At 41.3% G+C, this 12,535-nt stretch overlaps 1 long non-coding RNA gene across 1 annotated transcript in view; it reads right to left on the bottom strand.

The window, feature by feature from the left end:
• Positions 1-12,535, bottom strand: part of LOC140712676 (uncharacterized) — a 160,080-nt gene that overhangs the window by 39,278 nt on the left and 108,267 nt on the right. The window lies entirely within an intron of this gene.

Genomic DNA, 12,535 nt, shown 5'->3' with positions numbered 1-12,535 from the left:
TGTATCTACCAAAAACAGGGTCCTGAAGAAAAGGCTTTAAAATGAAAATTCTATAGTTTGGCACAGACGACAAAGGCTATCTATAGCTGAGGAGAACAGAATACTTGGAAATGGCTTGTACGTCAGCAGGACAAAAACAAACAAGGTCTGAGGAGTTAATTCTAGTTCAAGGGTTTCTATGGGTCCACAACCCCCTAATCAGCAATCCCCAAACTGAAAAAAGTCTCTGAAAACTGAATATTTTTCCCAAACTCATTTGGCCATTGATGCTGACTTGACTGGAATACATTTGGTGACAAAACCTGATCTGAAAAGAGGTGAAGATATTTACCATTACCCCACTTTACGGTGAGCAATCATACATTTCACTGCAGAAATATTAATGTGTTTGATTATGGAGTGCTGCCCAGAGTCCACTGGGGTGTTAGGTACCATAAATACAGACAACTCTGAATGATCTTTCTGAAACATGGAAAATTTTGAACTCTGAAACACATCTGGCCCCAAGGATCTGGATAAATCATTTAGACCTGAAATGGGAGGGACAAGAGGACTACGTGCCTGGGAGTGTCAGAACCATGAACACAGAGCATACAGAGAGACCACAGCCGGGGCAAGAGGTCCACCTTCATGGAGCACAGATGGGGTCTGTGCTCACATAATACTGTGAGTCCTCGAATGGTCATCAGAATCAACCTGGGGCTGGCCCTAGCCCCATGTTCTCATGAGAGGAAAGTCTAATGGGTCCTGATGGTCTCTAGTCAGGAGATCCATGTTTTTTGAGGGCCTGCTGTATGCCAGGCACAACTCATTACCTCATTTTATTCCTCACATCTGCCCTCTGAGAAGGGGAAATAAGGATCAGCAGATAAAGTCACAGAGTAAATGGCACAGTTGGGGATCAAACCAGATCTGTTTGATGACACCAAAGGCCATTCCTGGCCCATTACACCATGCAGATCTCTTTTTGAATATAAGTCAATTGACAGCAAGCTAAAGAGAGCAATTCTAGCAAATGCTTATGGAATATATTCTACATGCAGGCTTGTTTTATTTGCAAACAATCAAGCTGGGTTGGTATACTATGACCACCATTTTCCAGGAGGAGAAATTGAGGCTTAGGAAAGAAGTCACTTGTTTGATGTCTTCTAATAAGTGGTAGAGCTGGATTTGAAACCAACATCTGTCTCTCTCCAGACCTAGCCATGCTACCCTGCATGCTACGCCTCCTCCTGAACACAGACTGCTGATGCCAGTGGATGGAAATTTAAACACACACAAACATACAACCTCTTTCCTTAAGAGCCATGTGATTAACCAGAGTGAAGTGTCAGTGGCCTTCTGGGATCTCTCTGATGGTTGAATGGATAAAGGTCATAGCGATGACCACAGAAACCTGTTTATTATCAGGAGATAACATTGCCTGTCACTTTAAATGAGCCAGAGACCTCCAGACACTCCAGCAAGTCTCCTGTTGCACAGCAGAGCAGCTTCAACATCAAAAGTGAAAGAGAGATAGGCAAAGGAGGGGGAGGTGTGCTTTTCTTCAGCTGTTGATGGCTGGTCAGGTGAATCTAATGGCTTATTAATAAGAAGCAATTAATTGTGTAGCCAGCCCAGTAGTTCTAAGAAATGAAATCCCAAATCTGATACATGAAGGGCATCAGGGATTGAATAACTGTTAAAAAGCAGTTTCTGGCACTGCTTTGCATCAATAAAGACATAAAGAACAAAGGAATAGTGTGCAACTACTGCACGATCGATAGACGTTTGAAATACAAAAGCTGAGAAAGCGAAGAAGCAGGGAACCTTGTCAAATGTTAATATCTGCTTTCCAGAAGGGAAATCAGAATGTGGGGACAGAGTTGGAAAGGAGCTCAAAAGGTCATCCTGTTCCACAGCTTACGTTCTCTCCAGCAGTGGACAGCTAGCCTCTTATTTTCTTTTTTTTTTTTTTTTTTTTTTTTTGAGACGGAGTCTTGCTCTGTAGCCCGGGCTGGACTGCAGTGGCCGGATCTCAGCTCACTGCAAGCTCCGCCTCCCGGGTTCACGCCATTCTCCTGCCTCAGCCTCCCGAGTAGCTGGGACTACAGGCGCCCGCCACCTCGCCCGGCTAATTTTTTGTATTTTTAGTAGAGACGGGGTTTCACCGTGTTAGCCAGGATGGTCTCGATCTCCTGACCTCGTGATCCGCCCGTCTCGGCCTCCCAAAGTGCTGGGATTACAGGCTTGAGCCACCGCGCCCGGCCGCCTCTTATTTTCAAAGTCCAGAGAATTATGACAGACTGTATTCCAGAGAAATGGGAGAATGTGCATTTACTTATTGCAGGTACTGGACAGTTGGCCCATCAGGAGTAGTAAATCAGATCCCCAAACAATGAAATACAATTAATTTTTGGACTCATTAGACATCCTCTCATGAAGAAGACTGACAACTGCCTACATTCCACAAGAAATCACAGGAAATCAAAATTTCAGCCCAAAACAGTCTGGACCTCGTAATGGAAATTCTTATTCTAAGGCCAGAACTCATAAATTTCAGCTACTTAAATGAAGGCATCCAGAGGCCACTTGGGGAATCCCCTGGTCAGTGTGGTAGTTGTGACAGCCTGTGCTACTTGGCAGGAAATAATATCCACATGGAATGGATGATGGTAGTTTATAGCCATAAACTAAGAGAATTCTAATGCCAGACTGAAATTAAAACACACGCACACACATGCACACACACGCACACACACACGCGCACACACACACATTTAGAGACTCCAGGGATGTGAGAGACATTGGACAATAGCATTTGCATCACAAATCAATTGGTTGGCTAAGCCTAAAATGTGTAAGATTTCCATTTTCACAGAATTTGCACCAGCAATGTCTCTGCTTCTAAAATGTCCTCAGTTCCTATTAATAAGGCAAAAGGAAGATTCTTTATAAAATGTTTGGAATGTTTTGAGGTTTCGGAACCCCTTGGGAACACGAGGCATAATAATGGAACAGATGTAATGATCTCTGTATCACACAATGCCGGTTGCTTGGAAACACCCCCAAAGATTAGTGGATGCTCTTTTTGTCCATACTCCTAATTTCTGAGTCTTTTACACTTGTCTATTTAATTAAAGAAAGGATATGTAAAATTTACATCTGTTCAGACATCGCTTCTTTTCTGGGTGCTTTTCAGGGAAGTGCTAAAGAATTTAGAGAACCTAGGGCATTGTTTCATTGGTTGTCAGAGCATTCCTGAGAGGTTGAATACATTTGGTAGTGAGTACTGCCCATATCAGTGTTGTAGCTGAGGAAATCAAATCAAAGAATTGCGGTAGAGACCAACATTTGGAACAGTGATCCCTTTGTTTCAGCCTAGGAGACTATCTTGGTAAGAACAATCCTCTTTATGAGACATAAAGCTGCCAAGAAAAGGCTATTTGTAATGAGGCTTTTTCCTTAGTTACAAGATTGAATTCTAAATTAGTTGAATCTCATGGGCCTTAAATATAAAACTGGCTGACACAACCTAATTTTAATATGGCAATGCACCATAGGATGTATGAAAGTGATTGGATTTTAGCTCTGTTTTGCAAAGGGGTTTGATAGCTATTTGTACTTAGACAGCCTAACCTCTGAAAGGATGGTCATTCTGTAAGTTGGAGCTATATCCAGCTGCAAAAGAGGAACTGGTGGTTACTCTGGGATGGCATGAGGCAACAGAGCATGCATGGCTGGTACCACGGCACCTTCTGAGAGTCAAACTATCCTTTCATCCTAGAACACAAAAGGACGGGCTCAGTGTCTTAGGGACATCCAACTAGTTGGAGTAACTAATTAGAATGCTCTATACCTTGCCTGGATGGTGAGAAACACTTTACATTTTTCTTTAAATACATACACATTCTCCATTTTCTTCACCACTGGGTCATGGGAAGGAAGAGGGTGGTATTAAAACATGCTCATGCTTTATCGTGTCTGTGGGTCTGTAAAGGATCCCGCTTTAAAAAGAAGAAAAATCTGGTTTAAGTTCAACTTCTGGAACTAGAAAGTTAATATTTGATTAGAAAAATTTTAAAAAGCAGAGCAACAGAAAGTATTCCTAGAATCTCATCACATTATAAGGTCTTATGAACACATTATGTCTCTTGAGAGGAAAGGAAGAAATGCCAGACCTACTCACTTCCATTTGGCTTTTTGAGAAGGATCCAGAAAAGTACAATGACTGTAAAGATACAGGGATCTTTACATATATATTTTTTCTCTCTCTCTCTCCCACAGTTACTCTTTTTGTTTGGTGGTTATGTGAAATTGCAGGAAGAGTCACAATTAGTGAACATACATTGAGTGTCAAAGACGTGCTAAGGGAATTCTGAAGTACAGAAAGAAACATAATATTGTGAGCCAACAGATTCATGCATGCACGTATTTTATTGTATGTATGCTATGATGTTTTTATGCATTGAGCTCATGTTATAAATCAAGCAAATAAACAAATATACTTGGCAATAGCTCATGTGCATCTGTGGACTGTTTAGACAATTGCAAATGAAAATGATTGCTTTTTCTTTTTGTGTTTACCAAACTTGTTAGTTTTATGATGTGGACTGTCTGCTTTTTTTTCCGCAGGGTTTAAATGTTAAAATTCTTGTGATGAAAACAGGATAAATGAATTGATAAACTAGAAAACAGTTTATGAAATTGAACTGCAAAATGTGCTCTTTGCCTCATGTACAATGTTATATTGTGTTCATAACCATAAACACCCTGCAGTCATCGCCATGTGTGTGCTGGATTGGAGAAACAGTTGAAACCTTGTACAATGGTGATTTTTTTTCTATTGATTTACAGACTGAAATAACAGAAACCATCTCTGATTTTTGAAAGTATAAGCTGAAGAACCGAAGAGATGAGAACTCCTTCATTGCCTAGGAGTTAGAATCAGAGATAATGACACAACTGGAAAACCAAGATGAAAACATATGAGACTGATATTCTCAAAGTATAATCTTGAAAAAGAAGTGAGTCAAGCACATGTATGGTCAGGCAATGTACTGATGCAGTGGACCTCTGGTGTTCTGGCTGGCCAGAGTCACCTTTTCCTTATTCTGGTAGGCATACCTTTGGTTTCCTGGGAGGTATCACATCCCTTAACCTCAGTGTACACTGAGATTGGGCACACTCCAGCACCTGAAGGAGACATGTAACCCAAGCTTTTGCCATTAACGTATTTCCTCTCTTTGGCCCCAATGATCATCTCAGGAGCAGGCACAAGACTCCACTCTGGTCAGTAATAATCAGACCCAGAAGCTCTTGGCTGAGCTGCACATGAACCCAGGAGGGTGTAAGACCGAAGGTGCCGGGGTCTATCCTAAGAAAAGGATCCCTCCAAGAGTTAAGCCAACAAAAGGGAGAGTGAGTAAGAGACTGAGTCCACATAAATTTGAACTCCAGAGTCTAGCCATGCCTAAAGTCAAAACTTCTCCTAGTTTTTAGGATTATTATATAATCTCTTAAATCTTAAAAAAAAAAAGAAAAGAAAAAAGAAAAAGAAAAAGAAAAGAAAAAAACTAATATCACCTTAAAGATGATTTTTTTGTCCTTTGTAACCAAGACAGTCCTGATGGGTATACTCCAAAATAATGAACATGAACCAGAGTGAGCTAGTGAGTATAAAGTCTGAATCTACTGTCTGGCAGGTGACATAAAAGAACTCCCATCTGTGCTCTGGATGAACCAAGACCCTTTCCTTGCTGGGTCCATGTGCCAAACATAGAGTGAGTTAGAGGAAGAAGGATATGATGAAAGATTACAAGGTCATGTTGGGAAAAATTATCTCCAGGCTGAGAGGGGTTGGCACAAACTGAAGTTTGAAATGACACAGACAATCTCTGGTTTATCCACTGCCAACAGCAAATAAATAAAGGAGAAGACATAAAATGGAGACCAGCTGGTGGACATGTTTTAGATTTGCAGAGCATCAGAGCTGTCTGGGATGAGAAAACAGAATGGACTGTAGAGGTTCTGCACCAGCAGACCAAGCACAGACTTCCAGGAGGCTCTTGGTAGGCAGACTTCCTTGGGCTGCCTCTACCATTCCATCAAATTTCCTCTGACCCTGGTTTGATATGATTGACAAGTATTCAACATTTCAAAGAGAAATAGAGGAAGAGAGAAGGAACTGCTTTCCTTTGATCAATCAGATATAGTTTTATAACAACATATTAAGAAAACTATAAAATAAAGCATAAGAAGAATTATAGTGTAGTAAATACATGTAAGTGTATGCAAATGAACAAAGGTCTATATAGGAAGAACTGGATGCCAGGATAAGTGCATCAATGGGTGGCCTGTGTAGAGAATCTAAAACACAACTCTCTCTTTTTATTTTCTGTCACCCAGGCTGGAGTGCAGTGGTGTGATCATGGCTCACTGCAGCCTCAAACTCCTGGGCTCAAGCGATCCTCCCTTCTCAGCCTACAAAGTAGCTGGGACTACAGGTGCCCACCACAGTGCCCAGCTAATTTATTTCTATTTTATTTTGTGTAGACATGAGGTCTCTCAGTGCTGCCCAGACTGGTCTCAAGCTTTTGGACTTAAAGTATCCTCCTATCTTCACCTCCTAAGATGCTAAGATTACAGGCATGAGCCATCATGCCCAGGTTAAATTCTTAAATGTTGACAATTTGCAGGGGAGAAAAAAAAAACTAGAAGGAGAACAAGAGACAAGTGAAACATAAAAAGAAGGAGCTTTTGTTTGTTTGTTTTTTGAGAAGGAGTCTCGCTCTGTTGCCCAGGCTGGAGTGCAGTAGCCAATCTTGGCTCACTGCAACCTCTGCCACCCAGGTTCAAGCAATTCTCCTGCCTCAAGCCTCCTCAGTAGCTGGGACTACAGGTGCGTGCCACCAAGCCCAGCTAATTTTTTGTATATTTAGCAGAGATGGGGTTCACCGTGTTAGCCAGGATGGTCTCAATCTCCTGACCTCGTGATCCACCTGCCTCTGCCTCCCAAAGTGCTGGGATTACAGGTATGAGTCACCGCACCTTGCCAAAGAAGGAATTTTAATATAAGTGATAGGTAATTCAAATCTCAAGAACATTATCCAGGGTTAAAAAAAAAAAAAAAAAAAAAAGAATGGAGGCTGAATCCAGACAGATTCAGGGGATGTCCCTGGATTCTGCATTTCCCAGTGTGATTTTGGAAACCAGATCTTACCCAGAAAACCAGGTACCCCTTAATTTTCATCACCCCATCTAGAAAAAGCAGGAACTTCAAGCCAGATTGGGACAGGAAATCCTTCCTTCCTCCCTTCCTTCCTCCCTTCCTTCCTTCCTTCCTTTCCTTCCTTTCCTTCCTCCCTCCCTCCCCTTCTCCCCTCCTCCCCTCTTCCTCCTCCTTCTTCTTCTTCCTTTAAAATTCTCAGGACCTTCCACAGTGGCTGTCATATATTGTTGAATTGATTGATTAATTCCAACTGGAAGAGACAGTGGCATTCTGAACTAACCCCTAATTTAACTGATGAAAACTAAGGGTCAGAAAGGTGATGAGTTTAGTTCAAAGTCACATAGCTACTTAAAGGATCATCCAAGACAAGAATTCAATATTCCTGAACTAAGGGGGAAAAGAATGTTCTTATGCCCGAGAAAATAGATTGGCTGGTAGTGATTCTCCTAATTAATTAGAAGACTGTTACCACACAGAAGAGGGTGATATTCTAACAATTGCAGGAAATAGAACATTTCTTCCTAGCATGCTTTGCACAGAGATGGTTCAAGCAAGAATAGCCAGCGAATTGAAGAAACAGGGAATGGAGAGGGGTGGTGATAGGAAGCAACCTTCACAAATACATTGTCAAAAGATTTAGTTGAACTCTGTGTTTGGCGGAAGCACCTAGAGATGTCAACCTCCCAATGCATCAGTAGTATTTGTTAGTGCCTTTTATCCTGTGGGCCTTAGGTTAGGGCCAGGGGAGGAAACCAGAGAGACAGAACACAGTGCTGAAGAGAGTGAACACCCACTTACATTAACAGGTTTAGTTCCACACAGCTCCTTCGACTGGAAATTGTTAGACCTCGGACTTAGCCTGTCTTCATCACTATTTAACTGTGCAGACCTCTTTAGACCTTAGTGTCCTCATCAGGACTGAATAAGCAATAAATACCACTGACATTGCCACATTCTGAGTGCCATGAGGATGTGGCATGAAGGCATAATTAAATTCAGTGGAAGTTAATCTAGAATTGTCCATCCTGCCCTCCTCTTCTGCCTTTTACTGATGAATGGATGTAAACCTGAAATTCATTTTGTTTCTAGAATGCCTGGGATGTTGAAATTATTCAAATTTTAATCGGCTTTTAACAAGAATGGGTAAGAAAAAAATTAGGACAATTAAGAAATAATGAAGCCATTATAAAAACAGTAATGATTTAAAAGCAGGTAAGGGAATACTGTTATTGGAAATGTTGAATACCTGCAAACAAACAGTCGTTTGACAAGCACACCATGGGATTAGGGATTTCACTAATGTACAAATGGAACCACTTATAATAATTTCTTCCCAAAACTGAGGATAATGCAAATGTCCTGATTATTCCTGGAAATATATATCCTCTTGAAAATTGACCATGCTGTACAATGTTGGATATTAGATCTGAAGATGTTATCAGTGCTTTTTATAAATTTATTCTTTCTTCAAAGATAGCAGCATCCTAGTTTCTTTCTTATAAGTCAAAAGACTTTTCTGAAAACTACCACAACCAGACTTGTTTTCTTAAAACAAAACAAAACAAAACAAAAAATCCCAGATACGCAGTTCTGGTGTGATGCTAACAGTTGTCATAACCCTAAATCTCTGGCGCTGCTCACTCAGACCAGTGTGAATGTCTCTGGCCAGGCAGCTCACTTGGCAGCACCTCTTCCTAGCAGTGAGACACGGATCTGGGGCCTCCATCATGAGGATCCTCTGTCTTCTAGGGTCTCAGAAAATCTTACTTCCAGCCCAACGACAGTGAGAAGCAGAGCTTGGAAGATTGCACAGAAGGTTTAGTGGCCTGGTAGTGGCCAGCATAGCTTCTACCCACATTCTGTCGGCCAAAATTTAGTCTCATGGTCCCACTTTTATACCCCAGGCACAGGAAGAACAGTTCAGCTGTGTGTTCAGGAAGAAGGAAGGAAAAAGGAACTCTCTTCAAGGATTTCTATGTGGGAAATCATTTCTACTCATCTTGGCTGAATGAAACCAGAAGCTTTGACATGAACAGGGAGTGACAGCTTATACAGAAACAAAGAGAATGTTTCCTCATGTGCCACTAAGTCTAGAACAGGCCGTTTGAAAGATAGGTAGGGAAATTGTGCTTCTCTGTGTGAGACATCCTCTATGCCACACATTTCAGGGCCTCTGATTCTGAAGGAGGGTGGGAAGGTAGACTGGGAAAGGATAGAAAACCCAGGAACAGTCTCAAAGGAAGCCACACTGCCCCTCTGTTGAGGAATGGCTGACTAGGCCTCATAGGCTACTTGGTAGATAAAGAATAGGGGTAGGGGTGTGGTAGATAAAGAATAGGGGTAGGGGTGTGGTAGATAAAGAATAGGGGTAGGGGTGTGATCAGGGCAAAGGAAGGAATCCCCGGAACACCACTACCCAGTCTCTCTTTTCCAACTTCTTTTCTTTTTCTTTTCTTCTTTTTTTTTTTTTTTTGACAGAGTCTCGTTCTGTCACCTAGGCTGGAGTACAGTGGTGCAATCTCCGCTTACTGCAACCTCTGCCTCCCAGGTTCAAGTGATAATCCTGCCTCCTCCGCCTCCCGAGTAGCTGGGATGACAAGCATGCACCATCATACCTGGCTAATTTTTTGTATTTTTAGTAGAGACAGGGTTTCACTGTGTTAGCCAGGATGTTCTTGGTTTCCTGACCTCATGATCCTCTGCCTCTGCCTCCCAAAATGCTGGAATTACAAGCATGAGCTACTGCACCCAGCCCCAACTTCTTTTCATTTTCTACCAACCTCTCTTCTCCTCACTGTCAATGTCTCTGTTAGTCTCTCTCTCAGTCTATCTCTCTGTATCCTTAAACCACACACACACACACACACACACACACACACACACACACAGAGAGAGAGAGAGAGAGAGAGAGAGAGAGAGAGGTGCTATCAGAACCCAGAAACATATAGACATGAAACAAATGGAACTGAAAGAAATCCAATACCACAAACCCCTGGTAATGATAATAATGAAGAAATGCTGCTGCTAGATGCATCTTGTGATGACGCCAATGATCTAATTCTCTTATTATCAAAAGATGCAGGTAAAGGCAGCCTTGACAGAAGGTGTTAAAAAATCAGAAGAGCACAGATCACTGAAACTGCATTATCTGATTTATGCCTTTCCAAAGACCAGGCTTGTGTAATATGCTGATAATAGACTCTAGCCATCAAAACATTATTTTATCTGGTATCTTGATTTTTAAAAATTGTGGAAACTAGCAAATGGAACTGGGTTATTTATGTAGTGTTTGAAACTATGTTAGTCCACTAGGGGAAAATGACTACACACACACAACAAAAGTCAAAACCCAGACTGGATAATAATATAACGAAAAGCAGCAGCCTCAATGTGATACCATGGCCAACAATGTAAAATGTAATTTCCAAATTAGAATGGACATTTGTCTTTCATAATTAATGAAACTTTGAAAAAGGGATAGGTTGGCATGTGGTTGCCCACCAGATGAGACCACTACCTACTAGTACTCAGGCACAGCCAGAATTCAAAGCCATCACTGCCAGCAGATGAAGACCCCTGCTAAAGAAGGATCCACATCAGAAAATAGCCCCATCTTTTTTTTTTTTTAAACAAGGTCTCGCTCGGTTCTCCAGGCTGGAGTGCAGTGGTACAACCATGGCTCACTGCAGCCTCAACCTCCTAGGCTCAAGTGATCCTCCCACCTTAGACTCCCAATTAGCTGAGACTACAAGCATGCACCACCACACCTGGCTAATTTTTTTTTTTTTTTTTTTTTTTTTTTTTGGTAGAGATGAGGTCTCACTATGTTGCCAGGTCTGGTCTCAAACTCCTGGACTCGAGTAATCCTCCTGCTTCAGCCTCCCAAAGTCCTGGGATTACAGGCAAGAGCCACCATGCCCAGCCTGCCCCATCTATTGAGTTATGCAGGGGATGTGAGAGTCTCCTTGGAGCACACAACACAAAACTTAAAAAAAAAAAAAAGTTTTAAAAAGTTTAAGTAATTGAACATAAAAACTCCCCAGAAGCATGACCTAATCATTTCATATTTCATGCAATTTAAAGAAGACATCTTTTTCCTTAAATGACTAGACATTAATCAAATGGACCTCCACACTTGAGAAGATAAATGCCGACCAAAGAAAAGGAAGCCTTCGGTATATTTACCTTTCCTTTTAAAGCACAGACCTTAGAAATGAATGGGATTTTTGATCATTTATCATACACAGAGACCAACTGTCTCCCAGAAATTTTTATGTCAAACCACACCTGGCCATACATGTTTGTCTCTTGATTCATAAGCTCTAAATATCATATTGCAACATTGTTGGAGAGAAGCCAAAAGTAATGTGCTTAAAACTCCTTTGCAGTCTTAAATAAGCTGTGATACTGGAAGAATAAAAGCTGCCTTGATGTTCCAAAACTATGGATAACGTAAGTGTTATTTATTTAGTGTTTTAAACATATTATTTAGTGAGATTATGGCAGTATATTGACCTTCCTAATGAGGTCTGACTAAAGCCAATATTAAAATTAATGTGCCCTCCCTTGCTCCCAGTGACAGAGTGTAAAAGGAGCTGGCTTAGAAGGATCTTGTGGGCTGTGAGAAATCAGAATGGCATTTAAAAATTGGCCATAGACAATCCATATGCAGATGATCAAGATGACTTCATCACTGTTAGGATTCCAGGAACCATCTTTTCAGAACCGGCTCAGTGCTCAATGACCAGAATCTATTGGTAGGAAATATTGATTATGTTGATTACAGTGGTTATAGTTTATGAAAACACAAGGAGAGTGTGTAAAAGATCCTGAAAGTGGTTTTAAGTGGAAAGACCCATGCCACATGCATCAGAACTATATAGTCATTGGAAACCACTGCAGCATAGTAATAATGCTTAGAACTGACAGTCCTGCAGCGTTTCTATATTCTCCTCCAGAGCCTGCATGTTTTCCAGCCTCATGTGCATTTTTAAGCAGTTATTAGGTTGCCTACTTGTTAACTGATCTCAGATAAATCTTAATTCTCATTCCCAAGCGTCATAGAACCACATCCAAATGTCCCCTTCCTCTGACTGCACAGCCAGTTTAGGCCAATGGTGATGTAGGTGAAGTTAACATCATTTCTACATTTCTCTCTCCCAACTTCCTCATATTTTACCCTTCATTTTCCTCCTCATTGGAGTTAAAATTATTAACAAAAGCTAAAACTATAGCCTCTCCCTCTGGTAATGCCAAGGTAGATTTCAGAGCATGGCCTCAATAAGCCTGGGGTCCATTTACATATGCTTGCCTGCTCACTTCACA

Source organism: Chlorocebus sabaeus, chromosome 10, assembly GCF_047675955.1.
Source record: "Chlorocebus sabaeus isolate Y175 chromosome 10, mChlSab1.0.hap1, whole genome shotgun sequence".
Lineage (NCBI taxonomy): Eukaryota > Metazoa > Chordata > Mammalia > Primates > Cercopithecidae > Chlorocebus > Chlorocebus sabaeus.
The sequence above is the reverse complement of the archived record's forward strand: the minus strand, read 5'-3'. Positions and strand labels throughout refer to the sequence as shown.